Source organism: Panthera onca, chromosome F1, assembly GCF_046562875.1.
Source record: "Panthera onca isolate mPanOnc1 chromosome F1, mPanOnc1 haplotype 2, whole genome shotgun sequence".
Taxonomy (NCBI): Eukaryota; Metazoa; Chordata; class Mammalia; order Carnivora; family Felidae; genus Panthera; species Panthera onca.
The window spans coordinates 41,360,148-41,376,709 of NC_138355.1; the positions used below are offsets into that span (position 1 = coordinate 41,360,148).

The following is a 16,562-nucleotide window of genomic DNA, read 5'->3' on the forward strand; positions in this document are numbered from 1 at the left end:
ACATAAACAATGAAACTTAAATGGGAATTTGATTTGTGCTAGTATCTATTCAAGCATATCATTCAATACTGAATATCTTTTTTTTTCTTACTACAAGAATTATAAACTACTTTAAGATACTAAGGATACTTCCCTTTTTGAATCTGCAAATGAATCCATAAAGGTCTAAAGAAGGTTGGGCTCAGATTACATAGGAGATCATCTATTTCCCCCTGCCTGCTTCACAACTGAAATACTGGTCCCTAATGTTAAACTTCAGGGAATTGAGAAATATACATTCTTGGTAAGGGATCTCAGATCAATGACTTCCTGAGCTGGAGAGGAATTTTTTTTTAAAGTCTCTGGTCTATATAAATAGTCTGTGCGGCACAGTAGGAAGATCATTTCCTGTGAATCAGATAAACATGCACTCAACTCCTCGCTTGTTATCTGAGTGCTTTGGGGTATGTTACTTCATCTTTCAGTGTAAAAACAAGGGTCATAATACCAACTTTTAAAGTTGTGTGGAAACAGGAAAAAGAAAAGGCCGATAAACCACCGCATACATTTGGGGCCTCAATAATTTGTAGCTCTTACCAATAAGCACTCAATCTGCATCCTTTTCTCACTTAAACCAAAAATACAATTCCTTATCATGAAAGGTATTGACAGACTGGTAGAAAAAGAAATATTTTAGAGTATTCAAAGTAAATTTATGTGTAGAAAATAAAATGATTTTATTTTCTTCAACCTACTAACTACTGAAATGTACCTGCTGATTAAATTCAATTTGTTAAAAAACATCTATAGAGGACGTAAATGCATGCCAAACTCAGTACACAGAACTAGGGATCCGTGCTTGGGAACCCTTGGACAAGCCTGACTCAGCAGGTCACAGGACTTTCTGGCCATTCTCCTTGTGGCGATGTGTCCTTCCTCTGTGAGCATATGGAATTGTAACTGTCACTTTCCATAACCCGGAGGTAATTTATAGCAAGGGAAGAGAGCAAAAGTGTATTTTCTCTTTACATTTGCACTGTGTAGTAAGAATTTTCAACTGCTTGTTGCTTTGTAATATCTCTGTTAGAGAAGAGTGAAGAGGCGAAACGAAATAAAGTAAATGTAAAAGCGGTGGATGATAGACCTGCTTATCGTCTTGGGTATAAAAGAGGTGGCAAGTCACCTCAAGGGGAGAAGCACAGGTCAGGTGATCCATGGAGCTCTTTTCCTGCCCCCTCAGCCCCGGCCTGACCCTCCCAGGCCTCTGCTTCTACAGTTCAGGGACCAGAGGTTAAGGTGTGTGGGGGAGTTTGCCAGGAAATAAGGCTTGGAGGAGCAGGCTGGGGCCAGGCTGGGGAGATTAGCCTTCATCCTCTAGGCACCAGGGAGCCAACAGAGGTCTTTAAACAGGGAAGCCATGTGATCAGATTAGCTTTTCAGGATGATAACTCTTTATTGTGGAAAATGGACTGTGGGGGGAGAGACGTGTTAAGGGAACCAATTAGGAGGCTGTTGTCTTACTGGACTTTCTTATACAATAACTATATGTTACTCTATAAAATATCTCAAGGACCTCATGGTGCTGTAATTTTTAGTATTTATTTAACATTCAACATAATTTAACTCCCTAAGCATTTTCTTTCATTCATTAATATATGTTTAAATACTATTCTAATAGAAAATAAAAATGCAATCCAACATGAACTTAAGGTACTCATCATAATCTCAATTCTTTCAAAAGAATTAAATGCATGAAATATGCATGTTCACTCTGCATATGTATCTGAAAGCTCAATTCTGCATTTAAAACAGTGTTTCATTTGCAAATATTTATTTGCTTTGTGCTGCATGGTACCAACTTTTTTATTTTCCACATAAACTAATATCATAGGTTGAGACATTAACTAGATATTAAATTGTACAGCAGGAAACTGTGCAATACTAGCCACCTTCCTTTATAGCACTCTAAAATAAGTTTAAATATACGTGTGTATGTGTGTGTGTGTGTGTGTATATATATATATACATATATATATATATACATATATATATGTATATACATATATATATGTATATATATATAGACATACCTTCGAAGCTTCCACTGAGCCTAAACAGTAGAATATAAAATTACTCATAGAATTTGCTCAAGTTGCACTTTCGAAATTCACTCTTTTTAGAAGTTGTAAAGTATTCATAAAAGCTGAAAAAATGTGCAAAAATTTGCATTGATGGATGTTTTCTTATCCTCCATCAGGAAATGATGTACTTGAAACTCATTATAGATCTTCATAGAAACTCGACGGAACGTGCCTTGGGCTTTGTGCTCATCAGCACATACCGAGTTGACTGCATAATTCATATCTCTTGTGTCACATTTAATGTATAACATGTATTTCCTGTTAATTATAAAAATAAAAACACATCATATATTCTAAGAGCATAATTACGAAAATGCTGCAGAAAGTTGTGTTTGAAGTGTATTATCCAATTTCTCTTTTAAACATATAAGGTGGAAGTTATTTTCTCTTGCTATTTTAAAGACAGTTTAACAATGCTTCTTTTTTCTCTTCCACCTGACTCTACAGAATGATATAGAGGCTCCATAACATAGGAAACAGGAAATAATAGAGACAGAGGAGTTACCAACTCTATCATCTCGAAACATTTAGACAAATAAATAAAATGAACTCAGGACTTTCCAAGACAGAACCAAGATTGTTCTCTGGATATGAAAACCAAAGCAATTCACTGATTAGTGATTAATTATTTTTTTTTCCTCTTTGAATGACATGATTTTTTTTATATATGTTTGTAGTTCATAGAAAAACAAAATTCCATGAAGGGCCTGATCCTATTAGCCTCCGGCAGTCAAAATTCTCTTAGATAACATCTTCCTTTATAAAAGAGGAAATATATCATGTAATTAAGATTCTAACTACTTAATAATTATAATTTAGCTTGAGAGGACTTTTTAAGTATCATGTAAGGTTCATAAATCTTGAACTGCATATGAGGTTATAACCCCTATTGCAGTGTAAGCTTTCACACCTACATAATATACAAGCTCTAGCTGTACAAGACAGCCACCACCCTTTGGTTACTAATTAAACAGGCATGGTATTAAAAATAAATTAACTATATAATTAATATTACATACTTGTCATAGGTAGTTATTGTGCATCTTTTCCCTTGACTCACAGGGAAGAAACTTTTTGGCATTAAACTTTGGTTAATTGATTCACTGCTGAAGAAATGGGCTGAATTGTTAGACTGACTTGTCATCAAATATGAACTTTTCCGCGCAGAAGCGACTTTGAGTTCCCTAAAGTAACCCTGTTTTGCCACCAAAACCTTATCTGAGAAAATGGTGTGATTTGTTTACTAATATATATAACTTTGTAAATGTATTCACTTATTGATTTATTAATTTATCTACAAGTGCCATCAGAAACTAACATGTTTATAAAAATGGATATAAAAATATATAGTCACAGAAATGACAAATAGGCTTGCTATGACCAATTGCTTCCCATCTCGGCATTAGCTGCCTAACATATTCATATAAGTCCGGCATTATGAATATTATTATTAATAATAATAATAATAGCTATTGTGATTATAGTAAGATCCCATAAATAAAGAAAAGGGATGCTGATCTGTGTGCCAAGTATTTGCAGAGACCTTGAATAAAGCATTACAGACAGCATCCCAAAAGTTTATACAAAGTAACCAAGGAGGTACAAGAAGAATAATCCACTCTTCTTATGGGGTCATAGAAAAAAGTATCTCATGGTGACTGAAGATGACCCAGAACAATTCAAGTAGAGAGGACTAGTGACCGATAAAATATCTGAAACAGGAGCTGAGCTCAAGTTCTGAGCTTGAGATGTAAATTTATGAGTCACCAGCTGATTATTAAAAGATATGTAAAGGCTTTTTGGATGGACGAGGCTGGAAAGACATCTCTAGCAAAGACACCAAGCTTGAGCAAAAGAACATCCTTCTCAACTTGTTTAATAGTTCTTCACAATGGAAGCATTGGATGTATTTCGTGGGTGGTGAGAGGCAAATGATAAAACATTGGAAACTTGATTGGCTAGAAGAAAAGATTAAATTAGGATTTTATTCTTCATCAATTTGTATTTGTCAGAAGTGAAATATGTTACCAGACTTACATATTTGCATATTTATATTGTATATTTACATGTTTTATACTCCTAGCTGTCAAATAGATATGAAATTCTATTATTTAGTAAACTATCTGAAGTAATGGTTTTCTTTATGCAATTATAACTGCTTCTTTGCAATCCTTATAAATTTAATATACATTTGATATAACTCCAATGTATCACTTCTGTTTGATAATGAAAAATCTTGAATGATATTTGAATAAACATTTTCAAATATACTTACATACTTGGGGTTTCCTAATTAATGGAATTCTTGAATATATGTAGGACAGATACACAAGTTTTAAGGCTTTTCGTTTGTTTTACTTGAAATTTATTTATTTATTTTGTGAGCGAGAGAGAACGAGCAGGGGAGAGGGGTAGAGAGAGGAAGGAGGATCCCAAGCGGGCTCTGCACCATCAGCGCAGAGCCCGATACAGGGCTTGAACTCACGAACCATGAGATCATGACATGAGCTGAAATCAAGAGACACTTAGCCCTAAGCCACTCACACGCCCCTCAAGTTTTAAGTTTTAAGTTGACACATTAATGTGTCAAGGCATAGTTAAAGAAAAAGTTTAGGCTTTTTTATTGGAAGAAATTGGTTTCTAAGCCTAGGCAAACTGCTTAAAGTTCCATAATGTCTGCTTCTTTTCAACTGAAAAAAAATAACATCTAGTAAGGATGAGATGAGATAAATAAAGCATGTGCAGCTTGAAAATGCTAATAAATCATGACTGTACTATTATTGGAATATATCGTTATGGAATGGTGTATATGTTCTACACAAGAAGTTAAGAATGTGCTGAAATCTGCATGTCCATTCCCAAATTTAAATGTAGCATACATTAGGACATATAGCATGAAGTTCCTGCTTTTAAGGAATTTCAATTGAGTGATGTAACAAATGAAAGATGTCAAAGCCAATTTGCATTAGGAAAGCAACTAGTATACATGATATTATCCAATAGACATCTAGTCTATCAGCAGTTTACAGATGATAGCTTTTGTAATGTAGAGGCAACACGAACAAAATATAATTTTTTTAATTTTTTAAAGAGCAACTCTTCCAAACGATTTCAATTTATGAAATGAATTATTTGATTGATTAATGAATTTTAAAGAATTTACAATGCTTGTGTAAAAACAATTAATTGCCTCTTTGACTCAAACAGGTTTATATTTGTAAGTTATTTTTAAGCCCCCAGTTGAGACTATCAATTTCTTTAGTCAGGAGGCTCACCCTCATTAGTCAAATGAGAGATAGATTGCAGCTAGGAATATTCCAGTTTGTCCTCAGAATAGAACCCTCTCTCTCTCTCTCCCCTTTGTCCTTTTTCGTCCTCCTTCCTACAAAGATTTATTTTCCTATTTGTTTCCTCTTTTCCATCGGCTGATCATTGAAGGTCTGTTACTGCACATTCATTAAGACCACGCTGGGTGCAGAACACTGCAGAAGACATTGAGGAACTTAGCTCAGTAGTTTCTGATTGAACTGGGGCTTAATTTTGCTTTTGTTCTGCACTGGGATACAGAGATTTAGTTCATTCATGCCTTTTCTCTTACTTTTGCAGTTAATATTTTGGTTCACTTTTACAAACACTTTGAGTATTCTCTGTGACAAGAAATGAGCAAATTGTAAGAGACAATTATAATGTAATGGGATACGGAAATTACTTCCAAGTACAGGATGATGGGGCATAGAAGATGGGCTTAATCTATCTAAGGATGGGCTGAGGGGAAGACTTCTCGGACAACATGATATTTCAGTCAAGGTCTTACAAATGAGTAGAAATTACCTAGAAGTTGTGTGTGTGTGTGTGTGTGTGTGTGTGTGTGTGTGTGTGTGTGTCTGTGTGTCTGTGTGTGTGTGTGTGTCTGTGTGTTTGACAGACAAACACACACACAGACACATAGAGACAGAGAAGCTGGGATTGGGAGCAGAGTGGGCATTTCACAAAGAAATGCACGAGCAAAGATGCACACAAAGACACCAAACTGGATGGTACTTTTACTGTTTGCTGCAGCTAAAACTGGGGAAGTGAGCAGTCAGGTCAGACTATGGGAAGCCTTATATGAAATGCTGAGGTGTAGAAGTCATAAGTCGTAGATATCTATATATAGAGAGAGAAAAACAGCAGGAATCTAGACTTTAAATGCTCAACCTCACCTCTACAAGTTCAATGACAACTATATATGCAAAGGTTCAGGAAAAGAAACATACCATATTTTACTTTTTCTCTATTATACTTATTATATTTATTCCCTAGGTGATTTTGTCTAATCTCATGGCTTTAAGTATTATCTGTATGCTCCTGACTCCCAAATACTTTTATCTCTAGCCTCAATCACTGCCCTGAACTCCAAACTCACATCCAGTTGCCTACCCATATTCCCAATCAAATGTCTATTGGAGACCTCAAACTTAAGCTCAGTACAGAAATCCCACCATGCCCTCCCAAGCTGCTCCTCCCACACTTCTCCTTATCTCATTAAATAAAAACTCTGGTCTTCTAGTTGCTCAGTCTGAAATCTTGACTCCAGGGGCTTATCTGATCTGCAAGGATCTCCTGCTGGCTCCTTCTTGAATGTGTAATCAGAAACGAACCACTTCCCACCTCCCGTTGCTGCCAACCTACTGCAACTGTCATCTCCCACCCAGATTACTCCAGCAGTCTCCCAAATGAGCTTCTTGTTTCCAGGCTTGCTCTTGTAAAAAAGACTCTCCACATAGCAGAGTGAAGCTATAAAAACAGTCAGATCACATGACTCCCTCCAATGGCACCTCACCTCACTTAGAGAAAAGACCATATTTACCATGACCCACAAGCATTCTTGGATTAGCTCCTGATACCTCTCTGACCTTATCTCCCTCCTCTCTCCCCACTGCTTACTTTACTTCAACCCCACTGGCTTCCTTGCTGTTCCTCAGACACATCAAGTACACTCATGCACTTGCTAGTCTCTCTGCCTAGAAGGCTCTTCCCACCATGCTCTCTTCCTCCCTTCTTTCAGGCCTCTTTTCAAATGTCATCTTATCACTGAGGTCTTTCTTGGATGCTCTATATAAAAGAGCAACGGCTCCCCTTGGGCGCCTGGGTGGCTCAGTCAGTTGAGCATCTGACTTTGGCTCAAGTCATGATCTTATGGCTTGTGGGTGCGAGCCCGCATTGGGCTCTATGCTGACAGCTCAGAGCCTGGAGCCTGCTTTGGATTCTGTGTCTCCTTCTCTCTCTGCTCCTCCCCGCTCTCATTCTCTCTCTCAATCTCTCTCTCAAAAATAAATAAACGTTAAAAAAAAAAGAGCAACAGCTCCTTACACACACACACAGACACACACAAACTGACTACTCCCCCAAAACCTACTCTACTTTACTCCATAGCACTTACCAGCATTTGTCCATGTATGTACACATCTGTATCTGTATCTATAGTTTATACTTACATACTGTCCCTTTCTCTCCCCTAGAATAAAAATACCATGTGAGCTGGGATCTGGGACTGTTTTGTTTGCTGCTAAATCCCCAGGTCCTACAACAATGTAACACTCAATAAATTTTTGTTAAATGAATGAATTTGAGGCTCCCTCCCAAGTATAATATTTCTTGGTGAGACACTCTAGGTTCCTTCTGCATCTCTTCTCTCAACCTCCCCCCCCTCCTATTCTGAAAAAGAACTCTTATTCATCATTTATTCTTCTTCTTTGTATCCCAAGTACCCAGCACACTCTGATATATCTGGCCACTCAAACAAGACAAAGGAGAGGCTTCACTGATCCATTTACACTTCTAAAATACAATAATCACTACTTCAGCCAGAAATAATTCCTTTATCTTCTAAGCTCATTCCAGAATTACAACTCTCTCTAGTTTATCATTCTAATGATGAGGATACACTGACCCAAGTCACTTCATGCAAGAAGATGAATCATAGGCCACCTGCCCCACGCAGCAGCCCAAAGCCCACTGTATCTCCCTGGTCACATAGGGTAACCAGGGGACCAGTAGTGAATTTACCATGAGGCTAATGAAGCGTACGTAACAGGGCTCCTCAATGTCATGGACACCTTCTAAAGTCCCATGCCTAATTGTCTATTTATAATTTTTTTAATTTTTTTCTCTTAAAGAAAGCTGCACTAAACCTTTAAGTGTCAAAGCCCACAAAACCAGGACAAGATGGGAATTTTCCTAAGACAAAAAGGCAAACAAAATATAACCCATCATGCTTTGAACATGCATGTACCTGTCACCTTCTGGCCTCTCACCTCTTTAGCCACCCACATGTTCATCAACTTTCTACTTCCATTCCACCTTGTTTGAAAATGCCCATCCTGGACATTTTTAAAACCAAGACTGGTTTTGTCTCTTTTCTTACCACTATACATAATAATTTTCATTCTTACGCTTTTCAAATCTGTTTAGCAAACATGTTTCTTAAAATTTTGCCTCATAAAATTAGATAATACTTTTTATTTTATTTCAGGTTTCCCTGTGATGCATTTCTCTCATTCACAGAGTCATGGCAAGTTTCTGTTGTTTTCTTTTCCTCCTCTTACATTTCTTTTTCTAATGTGTAGGCTTGATGGTCAACTTCTCTCCGTGGTACCTGTGATTTATTGAGGAAGCTACCATTTGTCAGCTTTATCGTTCTTTCTCTGGACTGCTATTCACTGTTATGTTTCCTTTCAAGACCTGACACAGCACTTGGCATTAGAGGCACAAGATGAATAAATGAAATGTAAATCTAAGGGAAATTACCTTTGAATGGCATATGGTGCCTGCTCCTGTAAGGAGTTCAAAGCTGCCTGTTCATTCATAAATCCAGAATCCCCAAATTGTACTATTCATAGTCTTGTGACAGACAGTTGTTATAAATTTAACATTTATAGAATGAAGACTAAAACCTGGATTTCCCCCATGGACTTCATCTAGGGTCAAGAAACTCAGAGAATTCTCAATTTCTTTAAAAGATTTTTAAAAAGAACTACAGATCTTCAGAGTAAAGGGCACTTAAATTTACAAGGTTAGACACTCAATCAGCCAAAGGCTTCACAGCATGGACCAAACGCCCTGACATCTAAAATGTAGGATTTCTGGTTGTCCCAGAATTTTATATCCCTATAAACTGTCTTTTAGAACATGATCTGTATTTTAACCAAATGATTTTTGTGGGATTTCAGGAGGGAAAAACAAGTTACTTCAATAACTTACAATCAATATGAAGAACTTCACATAGAGCTAACCTCATAACTTTCCCTGAAAGAACTCATGTTTAATATGCACACAACACATTTCCTTGGGTTCAGAGTGCTGCATTCACTATGTTCCCTATTTTCTTGTCAGTCTTCCACAAAGTCTCCAACTTGCTCAGGAACAGCTGAAATAATATACACAATAGTTTCAAACAGAGAAGAAGGCAAACTATAAGAGACTCTTAAATACAGAGAACAAAATGAGTGTTGATGGAAGGGGCAGGGAGTAGGGGAAAATGGGTGATAGGCATTGAGGAGGGCACTTATTGGGGTGAGCACTGGGTGTTGTATGTAAGCGATGAATCATGGGAATCTACTCCTGAAGCCAAGAGCACACTGTATACACTGTATGTTAGCCAACTTGACAATAAATTATATTTAAAAAAATAATAAAGGGGTGCCTGGGGGGCTCAGTTGGTTAAGCATCTGACTTCAGGTCATGATCTCACAGTTTGTGAGTTCAAGCCCCGCATCAGGCTCTGTGCTGACATCTCAGAGCCTGGAGCCTGCTTCACATTCTGTGTCTCCCTTTTTCTCTGCCCCTCCCCCACTCATGCTCTGCCTCTCTCTCTCAAAAATAAGCATTAAAAAAATTTAATAAAAAAATAATAAATAGCTACCAGCTATTAAATACGCGCACGCGCGCGCGCGCACACACACACACACACACACACACACACACACACACACACACAAAAGATTGAGAAAGTTACTTCTCTCTGAATCTTCTCTCCAACTGCGACTGGGGCTGATGTGAAGGGGGTGAGACCCTTCCTTGCCAGGACACTCTTGATTTTTTTCTCCTTTCATTTCTAACTTAAAAATCATACCACTTAGGGGCACCTAGGTGGCTCAGTCGGTTAGGTGTCCACATTTGTCTCAGGTTATGATCTCGTGGTGCATGAGTTTGAGCCATGTGTTGGGCCCTGTGCTGTCAGTTCAGAGCCTGGAACCTGCCTCAGATTGTGTGTCTCCTATCTCTCTGCCCCTCCCCCGCTCACACTCGGTCTCTCTCTCTCCCTCTCCTCAAAAATAAATAAACATTAAAAAAAATGTTTTTAACAAAATCATACCACTTAGAGTTTTGTCTTGGGGCTGAATCAGTGGGGGGGCAGGTGCCACAAATAATATATGGACACAAAAAATTGAACAATATAGAAATTATATGAAAAGGAATATTCTCTTTTCTAAATCTTTCTTACTCCTTGTGGGTAAAATCAAGGAGAATTTCTCAGTTTGGTGCTAATATTACTTAAGTCCTAACTCTTATTATATCCCTTTTTAATTAAATAAATAAACAAACAAACCTCAGGCTCAAAACCCTGGGCATGTCACAGTCAACTAAAGTTCAATGGCACGTATCACTCTAATGACTGATAATTTCTTCTATTTAAGGAAAAGAATATCGGTTTTCCATTTATGGGAGTGATTTAAAGTTTCATTGTAATTAAAATCTATGCAAACTTTAAAAGTTAGTTTAAAATAATATTAAATAAGTAATAGGTAATAAATAGATATGGCAAAAATCTTGAATATTGTATGAGAATGACTGAAATTTAGGAAACAATGATTACATGGCATTATTTTATAGAGGTCTTCATTAAAATATTCTTTACCTGGAATGGGGAGCCTTTTTGGCTCACCAAATTTTCCTGACAACTTGAATTTTTTTTCATGTTAGTGATTTAGTCTTTGTTGAGGCACAACAAAAGCATCACCCACATGGCTACCAAAGCTTAGGTTGTGGTCGATAAGGACACAGAGCAAAATGTGCAGCCATGGTTCTAGGGAGCAGAAGCAACGGAAAGGCCAAAAGAAGCAATGGAAAGGCCAAAAGGGAAAGAACCTCATGTCTTGCTCTCTGAGACCTGGTGCCGAGTCTCTCCAAAGAATGGACCTGGTCTCTCCAAAGAATGGAGAGATGATAGGCTGTTTGGAAATAGGCATCCCAAAGTGGACACCTAGAGGTCAGCATGCCCTAGGAGCAGGAAGACTTGAAAATAAAAAGATACCCATCTTCTTGTTGGAGAGGGAAGAATAGCAGCATCTAGACAATTTCTGACTCACCTCCCTGCTCTCAACTATTCATCTCTTACCTCTCGGTCATCTTTGACACCCTAGACTCTAAATAATTCCCTCCCTAACATCCTTCATTGCATACATGGACCAGAAAATCCCAGTTGTTCTACTTCCCTTCTAAAGTTCAGAATTCCCTCCAGAAATATATAAATGATTGGTAATTATCCCTTTGTTACATATATGCTCACTCATCTCCTTTCTCACCAACATCCCTACACACAGCATCCACACTACAGAGCCGCCACCCTCCACCCTGCAATATCGCCATAGAGTTTTCGGATGATAATATAAATTCAGCCAGGCTACTACTCTCACAATAAACTGCAAACCGATGATCTCTTAGAAAAAGTGAAGCTGGTGGGTTTGCCCCAAGTCTAAACTTTAGAAATGAAGAACAGAATTTAGACAGCAGACACAGAATTTTAACTGAGTTAGAAGGTTCACTGAGACCTCTAGACATCAGTTAGTCTTTTTCTTATCAGGAACTGTTTTTAGAATAAAATCCAACCATCTGGGGGTTGTTTCAATGAGATCTGCACTCCAATGCCTGTATGTATACATATATATATATATATATGAGTTACTAATTGGAAGTGTTATTTGAGCACTCTTTAAAAATTCCTTCCAAAATTAATGAGGGCATATAGTGCATAAAGATCCACAGAGGGAGACCGGCAGCACCAGGAGACATTTGAACATCGTACATAAATGCAGCAGGTAAACAAGTTCACGACATGCATAAAAATGGCAGTGGGGGTTACAACTTGTGAGAATATCTCAGAGGAGCTTTATACTTTTGAGCAAAATTTTTAAAATTTGCCACAGACTTTCAGGTCTATTGTGATATTAGAGCAACTCACTGCATCTGCATAAACAGTTTATTTCATTTTTCTCTTTAATTGTACATTGTGATTGCTAAATATTAATCTCATCCTTTTATTAAAGAAAAATGTGTATTTTTATCTGGTATTTAGAGCTTTCATAAGTTCTTCAAATTTGAAGCAGAGTCAACCAATAATATACTACTACCCTGACTACCTCTGGGTTGTTCATAGTCTATCTGAATAGGAGGCAGAATGACAACAAGGGGTCCTTGAACTCATTAAGTGTTTTATGAGTAGTTCCCATTTCCAGAAAAAGTATAAATTCGTTTTCCAGATCCACTCTCTCCACATGTCCACGATGAAAGACACATGCATTCTTTTATCTTACCGAGAGCTTTGTTTTATGGGAGTTACAGAAAACAGAAGACAACCTATAACAATAAACTTAATGCTTCCAATATTAAATTACATTATAAAGCAAATTCCTGCACTAATCTAAAACCATCGAAAATGAATGGAGCTATGAAGATCTCTATGACACTACTGTATACTAATTCATCCCTAGCCACAGGGTATCTAAACCCGTAATGAAGCAGTTTTTTTCTGCGCATTTATTAACTGCTAATAATTTATTTTTTCAGTGAGAGTATAAGAACACTTAATTCTGGTGAGGTCAGCTATTTGTAGGTCACGAGGTTTACCCCCCCTCTTTTCCTCCATTGCTACGTACAAAAGTGTCTGTGTCCCCAGGACCAAGTAGAGACGCAAGAAAGGATTCAGGGTGTGTGCAAAGGAGTCCTCTAACAGAGCACACAGCAAAAAGGAAGGTTTACAGAGTACAGCAGAGTCAGACAGCCAAGAGTAACAGAAAGAATGGTTTAAAGCTTTGGGTCCAAACTGTAAATTGGAGAAGGAAGCTCATCTACAACTTAGAATTTTCAGACCGCTTTTCAAATGCTTGGTTAAGTTCTTCACAGTCCTTAAGGATTTGCAGACATAGTACTTTCATTACTAATAAATGGTTTGTATAATTAAAATAGTTTTTTGAAAGCTCTTTGAATTTCAAAGCACATAGAATTATCCTCTGCACAATCCTGATTCAGAGCAATCGGGTACAATAAGGCATAGATCATGTGCTTTATGATTTACTTAATTCATCATCCTATTTCCCTCTACTACTTACTCCCAAACTGTATTGATCTACTCTTTCTCAAAGCAGGTTACCCAGGCCCAGATCGGGCCTGTGTCTGGCAGTAACAGTTTCTCTAGGAGACAGTTCTATTTAAAATGTTTCATAGCCGTCTAGTTATTTGTTCATTGTTAGGGACGGTGGGAGAGACTATAATAGACAGGCAGCCTCAGCTGGCTTCTGGAAGTAAGGCTAGATCTGGCATTATTAAGAGGATAGATGGTATATTCTATGCCCTATGGAAAATAGTTTGATAATACATCTTGACCCAGAACTTATTAAAAAATCCATTACCTTTTTAATTCAAGTTCATAATGCCCTTTAGAATTTCAATTTAGGCATTTCTTACCAAAATAATAGGCAGCTTTATTACTGAACATGGGAAATAGAGTCTCTCATATTGACAACTCTCTAACACGGGGTTATTCATTTACCACTGACAAATCTGTGTTCTTACTCTTCACAAAAAAAGGGGTGGGGCACATCTTTTCCTTAGGAGTAGACCTTAGATCAACTTTGCCGTTTCCTTGTGTTAATCTTACAGTGGTGCACAAGTTCTATTTATTGGGCTGTTAATCTTTGCCTAAGAGGACCTGGCTCAATCCCAAAGACCGCTCATAAATCTGCACCCTGAGGACAGTTTACTTTCAAATCAACTGTACACAAATATTAGGAAAGGATAGTGCTGTGCATGGATTCTAGGCAGATATAAATTCATTTGCAATATCAAAGACCGTGTGTAGCTGTGGGAGATCTAGTGGCCGCCTCTTGCTGTGCATCAGAAGCGGTAGCCGGGAACCCGACACCTGCTCCTCTCTTTCTGACACACTTACAAGACAAACACATGCTCCATTAAAAATAACACCACTCTGCTCTGACATGTTTTCTTCCCATGCGCCTGGCTTTAAAATGTTCTTGTATTTGTGGTGTGGGCATGTTAAGATATCACGTTACCACTCCACAGTAAGCTCCCTGGGAGCCGGTAGACTGGCAACTGCGTGCAACCACTCAGTGCTTCCTCTGGTCTCCAGAGTACAGCCTTCTTTTCCCCCCATTATATTCCTGAGTCATTTAGGTTCCTTCTTTGGTGTGCTAACGCAACGGGCCTTTCTCATAACTGTGGCTAAAAGCAATTGAAGGCAATGCCAAACCATCCCTCTGTCCCGTACTATCTACCACCTGGGGGCCAGCTAGGGAAGGCCCTTCAAACCGGTTCTCCAGCCTTCTTTTGAAATGATGTGCTAGCAAAAAATTGCTTATCTAACTATTGGGTATTTTAATAGTTGTCCTAACTGACCCAAGGAACTAGTCCATCTGGTCGAGAGACACAGCATGATTACACAGGCTTTGCTTATTATTTCATGCTAATCTGGGCCACAAATTCTACAAACGTATCTAGTCGGCCAACACATGACTAGCACTTTTGGCACCGCCTGAAACTCTTCAAAGGGCTTCCATCCATCGCACATTTATTGCTATTAAAAAGAAAGCATCAAAACAGCAGGTACATCTCTCAGGGGATTCTAGAAAATATGTAAATTATTTAAATGACTGTAGCAGTCCATTGGGGGGTGGAAACTGGGAGAATTATGTTTTATAAGTACAGTGTTAAATCTTCTTCATTTCTGGGCTTTTTATAAATGGTCATTTGCCTTTCTTTGTGGTTTAGCACCAGCCTTTCCCAGGAGGGTAACAGTAAAGACTATATCCTTGCAATTTCCATTTAGCATGAATGCCCTAGGGGCAGGATCGATGTCTTTTTGGGAGTGCTTCAGACAGTTAGCACTTAGGGATACATTAGCTTATCTCAAAGGTTCATCATTAAAATGGTTGGAAAAAAGAGAAAGTACCCTTTTGCCTTAAACTTTTTTTTTCATTAGTGTTCTCATAATGTTCCACTATTACTACTGCTATTTCTTAAAGAATGTGGTTTTCAGCAAGTTTTTAACCTTTTCCACTCTTTTTCCTTACAGTGTCCTTTTATTGTTGTTGAAATGAAATCACTTATTTCCCTTCTAAGAAAAAGGACTTTAAAAAATTAATGAAGTTATGTTTTTCCACTGTTAACTCAGAGAATAAGATAGTGAGAAATTTCCCAATAATGCTACAGATTAAGTCAAAAATAGGTACGGTGCACTGGGAGGAAATCTAGTCAAATTTAAAGGAGGCCTAAGAAAAGACTTAAAGAATGGAAAACAGCATGGGAAGCAGGAAAGCATCAAGGACAGGGCCACCAAAGGTAGACAGATGTGATGGCCTGTTAGACTAGGAGACATTCTAGAATGAGAAGACCAGACTTTTTTTAAATTAAATAAGTATGCAAGACTAGCAAAAACAGTGTAGGGGATAAAGGACAGTCAGCCTCAAATTTCTGTGGTCATGGAATTTGATACATATGCTACCAGGTTTAGAAAACTAATAAAAAGGCAATTGACAAGCATTAGGTACAATGTTGTAAACTGCCTTAAAATTGAATTCTTACTTTAGCTAAAATAGTAAGTCTGGATGATGAACATGAAGAATTTAATTGGTAACTTGGTAAATGCTGTGAAAGTCAGAAGTACTTGTATATATTGACAAGGAATATTTGGAAAGGAAAATATAATTAGAAGATATTTCTTCAGCCTATCTTCACAAAGCATTCAGCAATACCAGATCTCACAAACCCAATCAAAACATTTCAGTCTGGGCAATGATTTCTTTTGAGTCATGCTATTGAAGGCAGTATTCCAGGGTCTCTTGCAGTCATACCTCAGAAATACTGGCCCCAACTCCTGTGCACACGAGAATTGGGGATAACAGTATAGGAGATATGTCACATGCCAGGTGGCTGAGAGGAGAGTAACAATAGCTAACTTTTGTATAATGTTACTATGAACCAGAGACTTTTTTCAGCACTGCATATAGATGTTAGCTCATCCAGCCCACCTAACAGCTCAGTAAGATATGTTTTTTTAATCCTCATTTTCCTAATAAGATAAAATTCCTATAGTTTAGGTGGCTTGCCCATGTTCACACAACTAGTAGGTACCAGAGCTGGGACACAAACCCAGGCATGCTGGCTCCT

General features: G+C 37.9%; 1 long non-coding RNA gene across 6 annotated transcripts in view; it reads right to left on the reverse strand.

The window, feature by feature from the left end:
- The window catches only part of LOC132686321 (uncharacterized), a 184,310-nt gene that overhangs the window by 8,891 nt on the left and 158,857 nt on the right, over positions 1–16,562 (reverse strand). For all 6 annotated transcript variants that reach the window (XR_009613588.3, XR_009613585.3, XR_009613586.3 and 3 more), the window contains one exon: positions 2,070–2,378. This is a non-coding gene — a long non-coding RNA (uncharacterized LOC132686321). The remainder of the gene's footprint in view (positions 1–2,069; positions 2,379–16,562) is intronic.